The sequence below is a fragment of the Talpa occidentalis genome, unplaced genomic scaffold, assembly GCF_014898055.3.
Source record: "Talpa occidentalis isolate TD23 unplaced genomic scaffold, MPIMG_talOcc4v2.1 talOcc4.7, whole genome shotgun sequence".
Lineage (NCBI taxonomy): Eukaryota > Metazoa > Chordata > Mammalia > Eulipotyphla > Talpidae > Talpa > Talpa occidentalis.
The window spans coordinates 65,262,945-65,282,186 of NW_023605083.1; positions in this window are offsets into that span (position 1 = coordinate 65,262,945).

Consider the following 19,242-nt stretch of genomic DNA (forward strand, 5'->3'; position numbering starts at 1 on the left):
TTTTAGCCACACAGTGCTATTAAAAAAAGCCAAACAAACAACAACAAAAATCCAGTCACCTGAGAGACATTACAGAAGGCATTCCAGCAGGAGCCAGCAGGCTACTAGAAAAATTATGTAAAGGAGCGCCTGCTCAGGGGGTGGGCACCCTTACAAATTTTGAGGTCCCTTCCCCATCTGGTGGTTTCTGAAGAGCTGGTGTCTAAACTCACACTTAGAACACCAGTGCTCATAGAGGGGAGGTGAGAGATGAAGGAGCCTCTTTTCTGTCTGCTTAATGACTAATTCAGCATTTTTCAATCACTGGACTATTCCACAGGTGTGGGGCAAAACTTTCATCATTATGTAAAATTGTTTTTGTTTTAGTGGAGAAAAAATGCCATTCCATATTGTCTGCCAGATGAAAAACTGAGTGGTGGCAGGATGGAGAGCAGAGCTGGGCCCTCCTCCCTCTGCTCTCCAAGGACACATTCAATGTAAACCTGAATTTTGTGAATGACAAGTGTTGTGGTATAAACCATATCAATTAAACTTATATTCTGTATGCAAAATCTGAAATCAGGCACAGTCTCCTAGATTGAGAAAGATGCAATGAAGGGTCATTTCCAAACTGGAGAGGCATTGGGATGAACTGTGTACAAGGCTGATGCCATTGAGTCGTAGTTACAGCTTTTTAGCAGGTCAACTAAAGGACCCATTATCCTTGATCAGGACCTATCTTGCATCATGGGGCCTCTTCCAGAACCCACTCCCTTGTGTTTCGCTGATAAGTACTAAGGAGCAAAGGGCAACTTCAAGCCAATTCCAACAGTCATTGTCATTGTCTAGAACCTAGAAGGACTTGGCCTCAAGAGCAGCACAGTCCATAGAAATACGAGTGAATGACTTGCATGATTTTAGCTTTTCTAGCAGGCAGATGAAAAGAAGTAATAAGGAACAGGCAAAGTTAATTTTAATAACATTTGTTATTGAACCCAATAGATATATCCAGGCTATTATTTCAACGTGTGATCAATAGGAAAAATTATTTTTAAATATTATACACACTTTTTACTAAGATTTCAAATATGTGTTTTACAGTTAGGGTGTCTCTCAATGTAGGATGGCCACACTTCAAATGCTCAATAGCCTCACAGGGCTAGCTGTGGCTGCAGTGGCCCACATAGAGGTCAGGGGATTAAAATGCTTACTTGGTAAAGGCGCTTGGTAAGGAGAGTGTGGGGAGGCCTGGCTCATTCCAGAAAATGGGGTGATAACTGCCTCCTTTATTTTTTTATTTTTTTTAAAGAATACTTATTTATGCATACAAGAACTGGGATGTAAGCCAGAGGTGGGGGGCGGGGGGGGGGGAGAGGGGGTTGTGAGAGGATTCACCAGAGACAGGTGGGGAGCAGAACAAGCAGATCTACTGAGGTGAGCAGTGGGCAAGGCAGGAGAGGTCTGCTGTACCATGTGGGGATCAAACTCATGCTACGGTGGCTGGTGATAGCTTGGCTGGTGATAGCTTAATAGCACTGTCTTTAACCTCTGTGCCACCATAATTGCCTCCTTTAATAATGCTCTAGAATGTTCTTCCACTCTGGCAAAAGCTGTCCCATAACACTGCCCCCTGTATCTTATGGTGTTGACTTGGGATCTTTCCAAGCAGTCTGCCCTAAACTCCAGTATTCAAAGATAACTTCTCACACAAGAAGACTGCCTGTATTGGACAACCCAGAGTCAGTTAACCAACTTTTCTGATTAAACTCCCCATTTGTAGAATGGTGATAGAAACTACCAGGAAGATAAAATGAGGCATCCGATGTTGAATGCTATAATTCATGATATGAGTGGTTAAAGTGACACTCTTCAGGGCCTAGTGGCACAGGCTTAAAGTCTCAGTGCTAACAAGTGGATTTCAGTAGATCCACCTATTCTGCTCCCTACTTTGTCTCTGATGAATCCTCTCACCCCCTCCACCTCCACACCTCTGGCCTACACCCCAGTTCTTGTATGCATCTGTAAATAAAATAAATCTTTTTAAAAAATTACATTCTTCAGCCATATCCCTGTGAGGATGTCTGTATGTATGATTTTATATTCCATTTTACCTTCAAAGCAGGAATTTGAACTTAAAGCAAAAAGCAACCTAAACCAACTAACTAAAATGCACTACATATGACTGTTGAATCTCCATTGACTTAAATCCAAATTTTCTAAGTTTAACTGAGAAGTGACTCAATCTCCAGACAATAGCTATGTCCCCCACCTCCCAAACTACCCCCCAAACTACTACCACCACCACACTAAAACAAACAGAAACCCAGTGAGTCACTTCTAACTGGTCCGATGGTTTCTCTGGTCCTTCCAGTTTGCCACCTGGCCCTAACCACAGAGCCCAGTCCAGATTCCCTACCCCCATCAGAGGGAACCACTAAGGGAGGAAAAAAATGCATGTGTCTCAGAGGGAGTCATCAGCCAAATCATCATTTTTTTATGAAAATAGAACTCATGAGTTTATTTTACAGAATGTGCAAAAAAGAATAATTTCAAGGAACTTCCAAGCTGCCAGCACAGGGCAGTCTGTCCCCAATCAATTACCACAACATGTGTAGGTGCCCTGATTGAATATTTGCTTAAAGGAAATTGTCCAAAGTGAGAATATATTCAACAGCCTATTCCACTCTTTTCTGCTCAGAATCAGATTATTTCCCCCTCAATTGAATGATAGACTATTATCATGGGCCTGGGAAAAGATTTGAGGCTACTAAATGTGGATGTCAAACAATATTTCACTCTATGCAATTTAATGAAGAGCAATCAGAATAGCTATTTTCCATCTCCTTGGCTTAAACAACCAAAGGCATATCTTAAGGACTAGTCTACTATGCTCCAGTGGAAAATGCCATAGACTTTGGAGTGGGGTAGACCTTGTTCCTATCCTACTTTTGCTCCTTACACTGTATCTTAGTTTTTCCATCAGTAAAATAGAGATAATCATGGCAGTCCAACTAGATGTACAAAGTTGTTACAGGGCAGGGTGAGGGGCACCCCAGGACCCCAAGCCTGCCTAATTTAACTAGGTTCTGCCATCCACTGCATCAAGACAAAGGGAAAAGGGAAATAATAAAGTTTCCAAATCAAGCACCCAAAGTTACTCATCTCCTCGTGGGTAAATGCCCAAACAGGCTTGGCCCAAAGCAGGACCTCTGAGGCCCAAAAGTCTGCTCCAAGTCTAAAACACCTTCTGGTGGGGACCCATAGAAAAGGGACAGAAGGGGCACAGCACATCTGGAAGGAAAAGAGCAAAATCAAAATGAAAATCAAAGCTGCCATTGTGAACCTCCCCACAGGTCTCTCGCCCACATCTTTCAACCAGTCCAGGACCAAAAATTAAGTGCAGCTTCTTCAGATGTCTGTCTGCTCCATGTGCCTCTTCCAGGTCTCCTTCTGGCTCTCCATCCTGCTTCCCTCCTTCTCCCGTCTCTTCTCCAGCTTCTCCTCCTCCCTACTCAGCAACACCCTTCCTTGGGTGTGCAGGGAACTTAGCACATCCCCTTCCCCTGGGGACCACCCTATAACAAGGTCATATAAGTAACTCCTTGGCACTTAGAAAGTGTTCAATTCATACTTTCCCTTTCTTGTTGGCAAGCCAGCATTCCCCTCCCCAAATGATAGTTTAGGTAATTGCTGGGCAATTTCCAAATGGGACAGCAGATGACATGTGTTGACTCTGTATGAATCACGACCAACTATATTGCAGCAGCCCTAGAAATGTCCCCACTGCTGGTGGTCAATTATCAAACCACCTTTAGACAAGAGGACTTTCTGCGTGTCTCTAAATTAGTGGTAAGATCCTATCAGTGCTTATGACTGTAATGTCAACCTGTTCTTAGAGGCAGAACGATCAATCAGAAAATAATGAGGAATTAATGAGAGCTGTATGTGAAGATGTGCATGCATTTCTGATAAACTCCTTGGAATAAAAATTCCAGCAGTAGAATAGTTGGTTAGCAAAGATGACATATTTTAAAGCCTTCAGAACATATTGTAAAAATGAGCTCAGAAATATTCCACCAGCAGCGAATGAAAGTGCCCCTTTCTTACAATGTCATTAAAACCAAGAATTGCCATTTTTCTTATTTACTAATACAGAACATGAGATAGTACAATGTTTCATTTGCAAGACTTTGTTGGACATTTTTTTCCAACATTTTTTGTATGTTTATTAGCCATTTGCATTTATTCTTTTTTGCTTATATTTCTAGTCTCATGTTCTTTGGAAGTTGTTCCTGATTGCTTGATAAAAGATCTTTGTAATATAGACAGATTAACTTTTGTCATGTATATAACAACTGGTCCCCCCTCCATGTGTTATTTGACTTTTAAGGTTTATTATGTTTTTCAAAATTGTCTAAAAAGTAATGAGCAACCATTTATTCATCCAATAAACATTTGCTGAATGCCATTTATATGCCAGGCACTGAGCCAGACAGTGATATTGAAGGAGAAAAAAAGTCCAAATCTCTGCTCCCAAGAAATCATAGTCTACTGGGGAATAGGCATTTTAAAAAATGCCATCAACACAGTATAATGGTTGCTGTGGCCAAGGGAGGCACCAGGGGCTGTGGAAGCAGAGTAAGGGCATCCCACCCTGTTGGGTGAGAAGGGAGAGAATGAGGGAAAGCTTCGTGGAACGTGGTGACATTAGAGGTGAGTCTCAATAAGCCAGAGCAAGTGTGGCATGCCAGGAAGAGGAAGGAACATAGCAAAGGTCCCAAGGCATCAGAGGCTTGGTCTTTTCAGAGATTCCAAAATTCAGAATGACTAGAGTATGCGATATAATGGAGTAGGAGGAGATTCATTCAAGGAAAGAGATTTGATAGCAATGAAGGTGGACCTATTGGCAAAGGCCAGATCATAAAGTCCTTTGAGGGCCTCCCTGGTGGCGCTAGGGTTAAAAGTCTCAGCAGTATCAAACTATCATCAGCCACCGAGGCATGAGTTTGATGCCTAGTCAGGGAGCTAACCCACATGACACAGTAGACTTCTCCTGTCTCGCCTGCTGCTCCCCTCAGCAGTGTATTTCAGTGAATCTGCTTGTTTTGCTCCCCACTGTCTCTGGTGAATCCTCTCACACACATCCCCACCCCTACCCTGCACCTCTGGCCTACACCCTAGCTCTTCTATGCAAAAATAAATAAATTAAATCTTTTTTTTTTTTTTTAAAGATTTCTCCATCCTGTTGTTCATATGGTTTGGGGGAGGGAGTGACCTCCCCTTTCCACTCCAGGCCTGCTTTGTTCTGGGATGTCCAGAGGACAATGAGATTCCACCCACAGGCTTTCAGGGTGCAGTGGCTAAGCTGGCAGTGGCCTGGAGCCACATTAGAAGGTCCTGGCCAAGACCAAAGCCCCCTCAAAGAAAACAGGACCAGGGCGGTTGAACGATTCCCCAGGCACTGAGTCAGATACCACTGGGCTACTGTCACGCTAGTAAATTCCCTTTTTTCTTAAACCACATTATAACTAAGTAATTCCAATTCTTATCATTTCTTCCCCCAGGCAACCATCACTACCCCCCTCATGAACCCTGCGCCTCCCCACCCCCTCTCAGAGCCTGCTATCTGCAGCCTTGTCCTCCATCTAGGAATGCAAATTTCAGAAACCAGTAGGCCCAAGGCATGTCTGCGAGGAGCGAGCCAAGTTTGATAATGAATTTGTGTGCACTGCTTGAGCCATTCCATCATTATTCAAAAACCCATTCAATGTTTTTCTCCAGTGATAATAAGTACACTGCTCTTGGTATTGTCTGTCACCAGCTAAATGATAGCGATAGTTCTGCTTAGCATCTTGATAAACTTACGTTCTGGGAATGATGCCTCTCAGAGGAGACTGACCGAGCAGGGCCACAGATGTATATGAGCTGAATGTGCTCACAGCAGCTAGAAAGTGGGGAACCTGCTCCCTTGGAGGTCTGTACCTCTTTATAGTTAGAGATTCCTGGCTGCTGGAGGCTTTTTCGTTCCTTTTGGGGTGGAGGTTGCCCTCTGGGATTGGCATCTCCAATGTAGGCAGCAGGCTAGCTGGGAAATAGGGAGATTGGCAGTATATTGAGTATGCTCAGATCTTGAATGAGTATGCTCAGATCTTGGATGAGTATGCTCAGATCTTGGTCCAACACCTGCTTCTTTAGAATTTCCTAAGGAGCTTTCTGAAAGTCTAAATTCCAGTCTCCATCCCCTGCAAGATCCTGAGTTTGTAGGTCTCACATAAGCAACCCTGCTATTTACCAAATTCTGTGATTTTAAAGGCTAGCCAAGTGGGAGAATCTTAGGCATGTGATGTCTGGAGGCCAGAACCATCTCCTTCCACTTCCCTGGGATCTCCCGTTTGGCCCCATAGTTTCTCCTCGCCTGGACTCATTGCCCTTTACTACAACTCTCTGCCTCTGTGTGCTTCCTAAAGTTACCTTTGTGCCATCAGGCACTGCAGGGACAATAGTAAACACCACCAATCTAGGCCATTGAGTCTCCACTTAAGGAACTAGAGAAGCCTGGTGGGTTTTTCTAAGATCACATTAGTACAAGGTTTAACTAGGGTGCAAACTGGTGGGTAGGGTGGTAGGGAGGGGCTGAACAGGGAAAACTCTCCTGGGTTTCACACACTCTGAATTATGGGGGTGGGCGCTATCCTCCAAACAGTTTACTCTTCCTCCCAAGACTTTAGTACCAGCCTTCTCCCCATCCTGGGCAGTAGGAAGGAGGGAGGGCCAGGGCTTTTCTCAGTCCCCCCAGCTCCACGAACCAGCTTTTAACTCTGCAGGGGATGCTTGGATTTTAACAGGTAGCTCACCTGGCTCTGGCATTTATAAGAAAACTTCCTTCCCCTTTCCCAGGGCGGGGTGAATCTGAATGGTGGAGATCTAGGTGATGGGGATCTACATGATGGGGAAGGATCCACCCAGCTACTTCCCTCTACCCTTGCTCCCAGTGTTCCCCATATCCACACAGCCACTCACTCAGAATCAGTTTTTTCAGTCCAGTGTGTCAGCAAGAATGAGTGATGGAGCGAGCCCACAGGCCACTGTTCACAGGAAGAGGACGGTGAGTGGCTGTGAGACGCTCCTTCCAGGTGTGCTGGGAGACAGAATAATAACAACCTTCGATCTGACCTCTTAACAATGGAATAGATGGAGTCAGCAACCACAGGGGAATTCCTGGTCATCAGGTGCCCTGGGTGCTCAGCCCAGTCAGTTACAATTTACTGTAGGACCCTGGCTCCTGGTTTGCCCACAGGTAACTGGAAGCCGTTGTCCCGGGACATTTTTTTTTTTTTTAGATTTATTTATTTATGCGTACAAGAACTGGGGCATAGCCTAGAGGTGTGTGTGTGTGTGAAAGGATTCACCAGAGACAGAGTGGGGAACAGAACAGGCAGACTGACTGAAATACACTGCTGAGGGGAGCAGCAGGCAAGGCAGGAGAGGTCTGCTGTGCCATGTGGATCACCCCCAGGGGATCAAATTCGTGTTGCAGTTGTTAGGGGGAAAGGATGTCCTGAGCTAATTCCATGCAGGCTTTATGGACTCCACCCCCACTCCAGACCAAAGCCATCAAGACATTGGGAAAGATAAATCCTATCACCACCAAAGGGAGGGTGGCTGGGACCTGCGGGTGGAGTTAAGCAGCCAGGTTTGGTATAAAAACCAAACACGTGGGCCTTGGGGGGCTCGCTCGCTCTCTCGCACTCTCTCTCTCTCTCTCTCTCTCTCTCTCTCTCTCTCCTCCTGGCTTCACGGCTCCTGGCTTGCGGCCAGATCTCAGAGTGCCATTTGGGATTCCAGATCCGTGAGTCGGGTAGGATGCATTTAAAACTTTGTCTCCCACTTTTCTCCCTGAGTTGTACATTTCCTCATTTGCCCTTCCCTTGTCAGTAAACCTTTTATTAACCTTTCATGTGTGCCTGCAGTAGAGTATTGATAAGTCCTTTTAAGCACGCGGGTGAGGACCCACAGTCAGGCTGCCCTATAACACAGTGGCTGCAGACAGCTTCATAGTGCTTCACCTTAACCCCTTGCGCCACCAGGGAGACCCCTGCCCCGGATATTTGAGATGGGGCTTCCAAATCTCAATATTGCAGAAACTTTCAGGATGCAATATAAACCAAACACTCTATCTGAGACTAATGAACACATTTATGCAAAATGATCAACATAGTCCCACAACACTCAGTCATTGACAAAGAATTCCTGATCTATGGGCTCTATTTGTTCAATGAGTTTATGAAACACTTTTCTTCCAAACTCTCCCCTCCCATGCTCTCCATAAAACCAAACCACTTTTTCCTTTTGGTTGTCGTTGATTCTCAAAACATTCATGGAGAGCTATCCATCTTCAAGGGGAAGTGCTGTGTTCCTGGGGTGGGGGTGGGGGACACCTCTTGTCCTCTCTGTAAGAAGGGTGTGGACAGTGGAGATGCAGCGGCACTGAGGAATTGACCCCCCCACACACACATATACACACCCTCACCCCACCCCTTACAACCCAGTTCTTGTATGCATAAATAAATATAAATAAAATCTTTTTTAAGAAAAGGAATAGGAGATCTCTCTGGAGAGTCAGGACCCTGGGCTGGGCAAACAGAAAAAGCTCTGGACCTCATTTCTCCCTGAATCCCACCTTTGCTGAGTACCCCTGTGATGGACACAAAGCCTTCAGGGCTCTGCAGAGGGTGGCTCCATGGATTACACACCACAGACAGGCCAGAAGGCCTGTGGCCCTGTGCATGGGCGTGCCGAGGCTCTGGGGACTTTTTCTAAGAAGCTGTCTGGGCTGCTCAAAAAGAAAAGGCAGTACCGGATGGTCTCACTCATAGCAGAAATCTAGAAAACTTAAATAAGGGACCAGGAAAATGAATAACTATAAGAAAGTGAAAATCAAAATCAACAAAAAAACTATGAACCAGAGACACTCTATGGGGGGTGGGAGGCGGGGAGGGGAGGGATTGGGGTCAAAATAAGGGGGTTACAATTGTATGGGGAATATAAAAATAAAATTTATTAAAAAAAAAAAAAAAAGAAAAGGCAGGCCCCAGAGGGAGCTATTTAGGCCAAGCCCCAGCAAGACTTGATACCCAATCTTACTTGTAGTCTCAGGCTCTCACCAAAATGCAATTTTAACCCAATCATTCTGACTGGGGAGTTCCCGGTCAGGGTTAGTAAAGTTTGCTGCCCAAGAAGTCTCCTTGCCTTCCTTGGGGAAGGTGGCTTTGGCTGAAATAGACTTTTTTTTCTTTTGCTAATAATCTTGTCCTGCCCTCTTTCTGCCATAAAACATGCCCCTTTGCATGACCTCTCTGGATGCCGGTCTCCTTGCTGGATGGGATGCCGCCCACTCGTGAGTCCTTGAGCAAAAACCAGTTAGCTCTTTGAGTTTGTTCAGATGAAGCTTGTTTTTTAACAGACTCCATTGCCAGGACAATCAATCAGTTCTGCTTTAATGGGACATGTACCTAAACAACATGGTGCCATGTGAAACTGCACATCACAAACTTCAGGGCTTAATGGGGGGCATGGGGGTGACAGCAAACATGTCGAAACATTGTCAGTGACACTTTACAAACTCGGAAGATAAGAACCTGATGAAAATGGTAGTGCTGTTTTGCACATATTACATGGTTAAGATATACTGAACTAATCTTATTTTCACAAATAAATATTCTTCATATTCATAAGAAATATGACCCTTTATCTTGAGACAGTCCTGATGTTTGCTTGCAAAAGTGGGGGAGGTCGTAGCTGGTGAGGTATGGCGAGGTGGTGAGAGGAGGGTTATTTGAAATCAAAGAGAGCTGTAGGTATGGCTTCTAATGGAGACCAAGGCAGATGGGAACTTGCAAGTGAGCATGTGTGCATTTTGTAGATTCCTCCTGATAATGTTGAATTTAACTGGAGGCCTTTGATCCTGGAAAACAACAATAGCTAAAGAAACCCTCTCATTTTTTGTATCTCAGAAGCAGCTTATGGCAAGCCACCCCATTTTCTGTGTGATTTAACTAAGATTAGTGGTGACCTCCTAATTAACCTATTTTTTTAAAGATTTTTAAATTTATTTATGCATAAAAGAACTGGGGTACAGGTCAGAGGGGCAGGTGTGTGTGTGAGAGAGAGAGGATTTGTTACAGGGCAGGGAGAAGGGCACCCCTCAATCCAGCAAACTTGCCTGCTCTAAATAGGTTCTGCCATCCACCATATCAACACAAAAACATGAGACTTTAATGAAAAGGAACTTTAATACAATTACTAAATAATACAGGAAAGGCAAAGAATATAGTTTCTAAATCAAGCACCCAAAGTTACCCGTCCCCTTGTGGGTAAAAGTCCACCCAAGCAGGATTGGCCCAGAGCAAGGCCCCAAAGTCTGTAACAAGTCTAAAGCATCTTCCAGTGGGGACCCACAGAAAAGGATCAGCAACAACCAGACAAGTCTGGAAGGAAAAGAGCAAAATCAAAATCAAGAAAAAAACCGCCATTGTCACCTCCCTACGGGTCTCTCGCCCACATCTGTTTCAACCAGTCCATGACCAAAAGGCAAGTGTAGTTCCTTCACATGTCTCTTGGCTCCATGTTCCTCCTCCAGGTCTCCTTCTGGCTCCATCCTGCTTCCTTCCTTCCTTGTCTCCTCTGCAGCTTCTTCTCTCCCTGCTCATCTCCACCCTCCTTTTGGGTGGGGCAGGAAAACTGGAACCTCCCCTTTTCCTGTTACAAGACTCACCACAGAGTGGGGAACAGAACAGGTGGATTGACTGAAAAACACTGCTGAAGGGAGCAGCAGGCAAGCAGGAGAGGTCTGCTGTATCATATGGGTTAGTTCCCTGGTCCGGGGTGGTGGTGGGGGGTATCGAACTCATGCTGCAGTGGCTGCAGATAGCTTCATAGTGCTGTGCTTAACCCCTTGCGCCACCAGGGAGGCCCCCTACTTAACCTTTCATAAAGTTCAACACAGACCTACCAAATTCCCAATCTCAATGAATGATTAGCTGAGTGGTTATGTTCTGCTGATGATAAGGACAGATTCTTGTCAACAAAACTGTGGTTTAAGAGTGTCTCCTTCCCCCAGGCCCTTGAGCTTTGGTGCACCCTCATCTGAGCCTGCAGGTAGCTCAGCCTAAAGGGCGCTCCAGGGACTCTACTCTGAGCTACCCTGCCCATCACTCCCTTTCACCCTTTCTGTAACAGATCCTGACCCCAAAGGGCAGACCCTTTGACTGCTAGACAAAGGATACACCAGAGAGAGCCCTGGGTGTGATTAGACTAGGCAAGGCTTGTGAGAGGATGTTCTCGAACACCCACTAGTACCCAGCCCAAGGGTAGGAATCTGGGCTGACTCCTTGAGGGGAGCCCCAGACCAGTTTTTTAAGCAGTTTTCAAAGATATTATCTCCTCTTTTGAGGCCTCTTGATCCTCCCTAGCAGGGTGTTCCAGCTCTGGCTTTCATAAGTCTAGAGATCAGGGCTCTTCATAAGACGGTGGAATGTCCCATATGCCTAGAAGAAGGTCGTTAGTTAAGGACACACAAAGCATGAGTAGAAAAATGTGTAAGTTAGAACAAAGGGGCCTAAGTAGGGTGATTAGAGAAAAATGCAATCTCTTGGATATCCGTTGTGTCTTCCCAGATGCAGAACCCTTGGGCAGGTGGGTGGCTAGTGACAGGTCTCACCTGTTCGTCTCTGTTTCTCAGCCCTATTTCACTCCCATGCCCTTCTTTCTAGCCTTGTTTACTTCTCTCCATGAAGGTGAAATACTTCTGTCTGGTCCTTGAGATGCCTGCGGATCTCAGGGTGGGAGCATGCTCCCTGTTGCAATAGTCCCTCCCCACCTGCACTAAACATGCCAAATAATTTCTCTCCTTGCCTCAGTCCAGATCTGTTTTTCATTTGACACAGTGGGTTCAGGTGGGTGCAGTTTACTGCCTTCATTTGAGATTCTTACTGGTGAAATATAAGTACATTATGCCCAAATTGCTCTCCACCACATCAGTTGCATTGGAACAAATTTGCATTTTCAAAACGAAGAACAGACTGAGATGTCAGGCCTAGACATTCTGAATCTCAGCAGTGGACAAAGCTTATTCATCTACCAGGGTCTCAGTTACATGATAGTTCTTGTTAAACCTATGGAAAGAGAGATGTGGGGTTAGTATTTTGGTAATACTTTCGACCCCTTGCAAAAGCCTATGACATTTCCAGCATCACTCATCCTCATCTCTGTCTTCAAGAAAAGTCTTTCTTCATGGAGTTTCTTTAAAATTGACCTCATGTTCATAAAAATCATAGAATTTTAAGGTGGGAAGGGATTTAAAAATCACTTAGTCCATTGCCTTCACCTTACAAAGAAGGAAAATGATGTTATCATGGTGAACTTCTCAGGGCGGGCCCTGGGCCAGATGTATATGGGGACTCAGGTACTCAGGAGGATCAAAAAGCAATACATGTTCTTGTATGCATAAATAAACAAATCTTTAAAAAAAAAAAGGAAAAAAAAGCAATACAAACCTGAAAGAGGGGGCGGGGCTTGCTTAATGTCTTTTAAATTACACTAACTGGCCTAAGGTTTCTCTACATTCCTTATCAAACAACAACTGTTTTTGATCCTGTTAGGGGGAAAGGATGTCCTGAGCTAATTCCATGCAGGCTTTGTGGACCCCACCCCCACTCCAGACCAAAGCCATCAAGACATTGGGAAAGACAAATCCCATCACCACCAAAGGGAAGGTGGCTGGGACCTGAGGGTGGAGTTAAGCAGCCAGGTTTGGTATAAAAACCAGACACGTGGGCCTTGGGGGGCTCGCTCTCTCACTCGCCTCCTGGCTTGCGGCCAGCTCTCAGAGTGCCATTTGGGATTCCAGATCAGCCGATCGGGCAGGACGCATTTAAAACTTTGTCTCCCACTTTTCTCTCTGAGTTGTACATTTCCTCATTTGCCCTTCCCTTGTCAATAAACCTTTTATTAACCTTTCGTGTGTGCCTGCAGTAGAGTATTGATAAGTCCTTTTAAGTGCGCGGGTGAGGACCCACAGTCAGGCACCCCGTTTTGTATCGGGGCTGCCCTATAACAATCCTACCCTCTAGATGTTTCCTGACTCAATAAGTAAGTTAATAAATAAATAAGTAAAGTAACTATGTGCTCAAAGAAGACTGAATTGAACCCTTCATATTTTTTTGTTGATTTTTTTTGTCCATAGCACAGTAGATGATGTGGATTATAAATTGTCAGACTACATGCTTATGTCTATATGTGACTAAATGTGATTTAGATTAAAATGTGATTCATCTGGGAGTATTTTTTATCTACCAAAGACAGAAACAAGCACAGTGGGGAAAAGTAAAAATGTCTCAGCTTTATTAGAAGAAACTTATGAGCTTGCCTAGGGTCCCCATGGTGACCACAGGACAGGAACTGTGTGGAGATGCCAGTACCTGTAGGAGATCTTAGGGACAGGGTCGATCTGTGTCTACTGACAACAGATTATGTAGCAGATTGCTCAGCACATGGTACTTTATTTAATCTCACAAGTATCTACAAGGTGGTTAATATCCCGTTTTAGAACCGAGCAAACAGGCTTAGAGGCTCTAAGCCATTTACTGAAGACTACACAGAACTGATCTGGATTTGAGTGTATCTGACCCTGAAACCTCTGTGAGTTAGAATTTTTAAGATTGTGAGGATCACTGTGCAGGGGAGTTATCAAAGTGTTATAGGGTTTGTGGGGGGTCTTCTCACTGAATCTGTTACAGGGCACAGAGAGGGGCACTCTAGGCCCAGCAGCACACCTGTCTGCTCTAAATAGGTTCTGCCATCCACCGCAACAACACAAAAACATATGAGACTTTAATGAAAAGGAACTTTAATACAATTACTAAGCAATACAGGGAAGGCAAAGAATATAGTTTCTAAATCAAGCACCCAAAGTTACCCGTCCCCTGTGGGTAAAAGTCCACCCAAACAAGAGAGGCCCAGAGCAAGGCCTGAATGCCGGCCACAAGTCTAAAGCATCTTCCAGTGGGGACCCACAGAAAAGGATCAGAAAAAAACAGACAAGTCTGGAAGGAAAAGACCAAAATCAAAATGAAGACAAAAGCTGCCATTGTCACCTCCCCACGGATCTCTCACCCACATCTGTGTCACCCAGTCCACAGCCAAAAGGCAAGCGCAATTTCTTCATGTGTCTCTCGGCTCTATGTGCCTCGTCTAGGTCTCCTTCTGGCTCTCCATCCTGCTTCCTTCCTTCCTCTCCTCTCCAGCTTCTTTTTCTTCTCTTTAGCTCCACCTCCTTTGGAGGGGTGGGGGCAGGGAACCTGGAACTTCCCTTTTTCCTGGGGATTACCCTGTTACAGTTCTAAGCCAAAACTTGTGAGACAGAGTTACTGGAAGGAAATCAGGTTTAATCAGGTGCTGGCAAACCTGAGGACTTGGGGGACTATTGTCACAAAGGCCATCCTCCCGCAGCAGACCTCTCCTGCCTAACCCGTTGCTCCCCTCAGCAGTGTATTTCAGTAGATCCAGCTGTTCTGCTCCCCACTCTGTCTCTGGTGAATCCTCTCACCCCTGCCCCCTGTACTCCTGGCCTATGCCCCAGTTCTTGTATGCATAAATAAATAAATCTTTGAAAAAAGGCTATCCTCCCCCAAATTGAGGAGAAGCAGGGGTTTATTTGGGAGAGTAGAAAGGAATGAGATTAGTCCTGAGTCAGCAGGATTTCAGAGAAATAGGCAAGCAAGGTTTTTCAGGAACTGCATTCAAGCTCCTTTGTATTCCAATTTCCGTCTTGACTAGATCTGTCAGGCCTGGCTGGTGTGCATTTCGCTACGGTAAAGAGGTCGTTGGTTTAGCAACTTGTCTTACCTTTACCTCCATCTTGGTCTCAGCTAGTTTTGCCTGGTTTTCTGGTTTTGTCTGCAAGAAAAGATAAAAAAGGAGCAGAGCAAGGATGAACAATACAAGGACGAGGAGCTTTTCATTATCAGGCTGGTGACAAAAGTGCTCAGAGAATGAGCACACCCAAGAGGAGAGCACCAGTGGGCTTGTAGGATGGCCACCAGCCTCCCTCAGGATCAGAGTCTACCGTTCCCAGCATCCAACTCATCGGGTGCTGTTTTCTTTTTCCTACTTTATTTTTTTTTTCTTGCCAACCGAGTCAAACAAAAATGAAAAAATCAGATTGTGTTTTAATCATAATCATGTACAAAGTGGAGTTCTGCTTAACTGTGGTGGCTGTCTTGGGTCAAGGTTTAGTCCTGGCATAATCAATTGTGTCTGGTGGTTAATGTGGGGTCTCTGGGAAGCAGACCCTGAAGCAAGGATTTGGATACAAATTTTTGTTTGGAGGGTGCAGGGTAGAATGGGAATTTAGAGGGTCTTCTGACTTTGGCCTTGTCACAGGTAAGCAAGGGAGTCATCTGTAAAAGTGAGTCAGGTGAACAGAGAGCCTGATCTAAATTATGTGGGTAGAATGGTTCTTTAAGGTAAGTCATTTCCAGGAACATAAAAGGATGGGAGAATTTTGGAAAACAAAGGTTAGGGGATGTCCGAACTGTTATTATTTTCCAGGACTCAGAAAACACTCAACATTGTCAAGTTCAATTACACTACATGCCTTGTCTATTAAAAAAAAAAAAAAACTACACACACACACACACACAGAGGCAACAAGAAAAATCTTTTCTAAAGACAAATGGGAAAGCTGAGGAATAAATATTGCCCAGGCAGATCCTGTGAATAGATTGAAAGAGCAGGTGAATGCTTTCACAGGCAAGGAGCAAGGTCTGCGTAAGTTCCTGGGTCTTGAAAATAAGGCTTTTCTTTTCCCTGGTTACAGGGAGAGCACTTCTCACATGTGTCTTATGATCTATAGAAGGTCAGAGGTCAAAGGGTCCTTTTGGCACCTGCTATTTCTCAAATCAGCTTACAATGTTCAATACACCAAAATGCCATATTTGGAGGGGCGGTGTGTGTCACAAGTAGCAACACACGACTAACTGGATTCATCAGAGGTTAGATATTATAATATTTGAGAATACCATCTTAGCCTCTGTAATTATTTGTAGTATAAATCAAGGGACCCCAAAGGTTAACTGTTAACTGACAGCCCCCAAACAGAGAAAATGGGTGAGCCAAGAGTAGGAAGGCATCTTCCAGGAGGTCCCGTGTGGTGGGGGCGAGGACTTAGCTCCTCCATGAGTTGCTCATGAGTCACGATTTCAGGCCTTCGCCCTGAATTTTGTCACAGAACTACTTGACCCCAAGGAGCCTTCAAATGAATTAGAGTCAGGTGCTTCCTTATTCTAGGACTGTGCAGGCTGGATTTTAGTATAGTCTTACTTCCCTGTGCAGTGAACAAGCTGTTCAACCAGCTGCAGTGACCCTGCAAAGAGTATCAGGAGCAGTAACTTTACTTGAAGGGCACTTCTGTTAACTAAGTACCCAAGGCTGGTGAATAAACGCAAAAGGTCCATTATTTTTTGTTGAGAAGTCACTACCACAGGGGTTCAGGCATGTGTGTTTTTATGAGTAGGGAGGATCTGGCAAGATAACCGCATGTTTAATTTAATCCTCATAATAACCTATTATTTTATTAACTCTATTATTAATATATGAGGAGCCTGATGCTCACAGATTAATTTGGTCAGCACATAAAATGACAGAGCTGAGATCTGAAGCCGGCTGTCCAGTTTCCTTAGTCAAGGCAAGGAAAGACCCTTCTCTTAGTCACTGCCGATGTGAGGCCTCTAAGTATCACTGTTGCTCCTTCGTCTTGTTTGGGGCTGAACAAACACACCTCAGAAGGGGCTTAGTCTCTTTTTTTTTTTTTTAAGCCGTGATACTGCCTTCCCCCTGAGGGTCAAGGCCTGATATCCACCCTGTACCCTTGAGATGACTTTATGACTCTTTGCTCTGACCTGCTGACTCAAGACTTCAAGGCTTCTTATGGAGGACTTCACCCCCTTTTCCCAGTTATTGTGGGACATTTCCCATGGGTACACAAGTTCTGACAACAAACACCCACTCAGATAATCAGAAAATCCAAACCAGTCTGAAAATTTCAGAGGACAAATTGTTTAGTGTTTCTTTACACAAAAAAACTTTTGAAATGCTGTGAGAAAAAAATTTCTGGCATTTGTGGGTATTTATATTTGAGGAAGCTGGCTGTTGGAGGAACCCTGATGTGAAGATTTTTGTAAGCCAAGGACCAGGTTTGTAAATCAAACAATTACCCCCTGTTGAGATAAAACAGCAGTGTCCATTTCCTGGCACTCACTATAGAAACTGTGCAAGGGTTTCACATCTATTATCTTTCTCTCTCTCTCTCCCTCTCTTTCTCTCTAACAGCTTTTTTCTCCGATATAACACATACTGTGTTATTCACCTTTTTAAAGTGTGCAATTCAGTGGCTTAAGTATGTTCACAAGGCTGTGCAACCATCACTACTATCTAATTGCAATTCAGTGGCTTAAGTATGTTCACAAGGCTGTGCAACCATCACTACTATCTAATTCCAGAACATTTCCATATTCCAAACTCCTGTATCAGTTTGAAATCATTCGTTATTCTCTCTCTCCCCAGTCCCTGGTGAGCCATTAATCTATTTTTTATCTTTAGAGGTTTGCCTTTTCTGGGCATTTCTTATAAGTGGAACGGGACAATATGTGATTTCTTGTGCCTGGCTTCTTTCACTTACATGTTACCAAGGTCTATCGCTAGTGCTGCATATATCAGTATTTTATTCCCTTTCACGACCAAATATTTCACCGTACATCTATGCTACATCTGTTTATCTACTCATCAGTTGATGGATTTGGGGGTTGTTTCCATTTTTGGCTACCACCTCATTTAATATTCATCCATTCTTTGAATTTTGTGTTGTCTTCCTTTGCGTGAGTGTTTTCTAGAACATCAAAAATAAATCTCTCCAAGAATCCACTGAGTAGACTTAAAAGTTCCAGAGACTAGTCAAATACTGATTCTTATATCAAAAGAAGATGGGTTCTGGATTTTAGCTTTCTTCCCAATCCTGCCCCTAACCACAGTCAAATGTTCTGAGCCACAAATCCAGCTCCTTCTTGAATGCAGAGATACCTTTATTAAGAAAAGTTTTGGTATTTTTATGTTCTCGGCACTTGAACTCTTAAGAGATCATCTGGTCCTTTTTACATACCACAGGATTGTTGCAGAAATGCACCGTAGGCAGTTATTTCACTCTGCAGCCCTGGCTAGATTCTAATGCCCTCTCTGACAGTTAACAGAGGTGTGACTTCCTACTTAGCCTCTCTAGGCTTCCATTAAATCGCTGAAGAATGGGGTTAATAACTACTTCAAAACTTCTGTAAGAAGTCAAGTGTTCAGACAGTGCCTATCATATTGTAAACTCAAACACTGGCTCAGCTACAGTGGTATTGTTACTCCTCTCCCATTCCACACACACTGGTCCTTTTCTCTTAAACACCCTCAACCCCCTACAGCCAACCACAGCTACACCGCCAGGCCCCACTGTCCTTTCCTGGCTAACTTCCCATTCTTCTGATCTCACTTTAAATCCCACTTCCTTGTGTTACAGGGCATGGAGAAGTGTGTCCCAGCACTTGGGCCTGACTTCACAGGCACATCACATTGTTATAGGGCAGCCCCGATATTGGGTTGCCTGTCTGTGGGGTTACAAAGCCTGTATGGAATTAGCTTTAGGACATCCTTTCCCCCCTAACAACATCACCCTCTCCTTGTTTGAGCACCCTGCATTTCCCCTTCATTTCATGATCAGTTTGCAATTTTCTTTTTACCTTAGTCTTTCTGTCCATAAATGTTTGCTTTATCAGGGGCTTTGTTTCTCTTGCTCTCTGCCACATCCTCAGTGCCAACAGTGGTCTAGAATAACCCAGGCACTCATCAAATATTTATTGAAAGCAGCTCCATCCTTATACCTCACAACTGGGTTCCAGCAGGAAAGCCTCCTCCCCTCATATCACACTCTTTACTAGTGGGCTGATTCTCTCATCTTCCTCCACAAGTAACCTAGCAAGAACTTTGCGAACTTGCTCGCTAGTATACACATTGTAAATTGAGGGATTAGTGCAGTGATGACGTGGCAAGGTGACCACGAGGAAAGAACCAGCGATCTAGCAGAGACCAAGCTGCTGAACCACGGTTTAGCGGCTAAAGGAGAGGACGAGGAAGGCCGACCCTGTGCGGGCGCAGGCGGAGTTCAGGGGC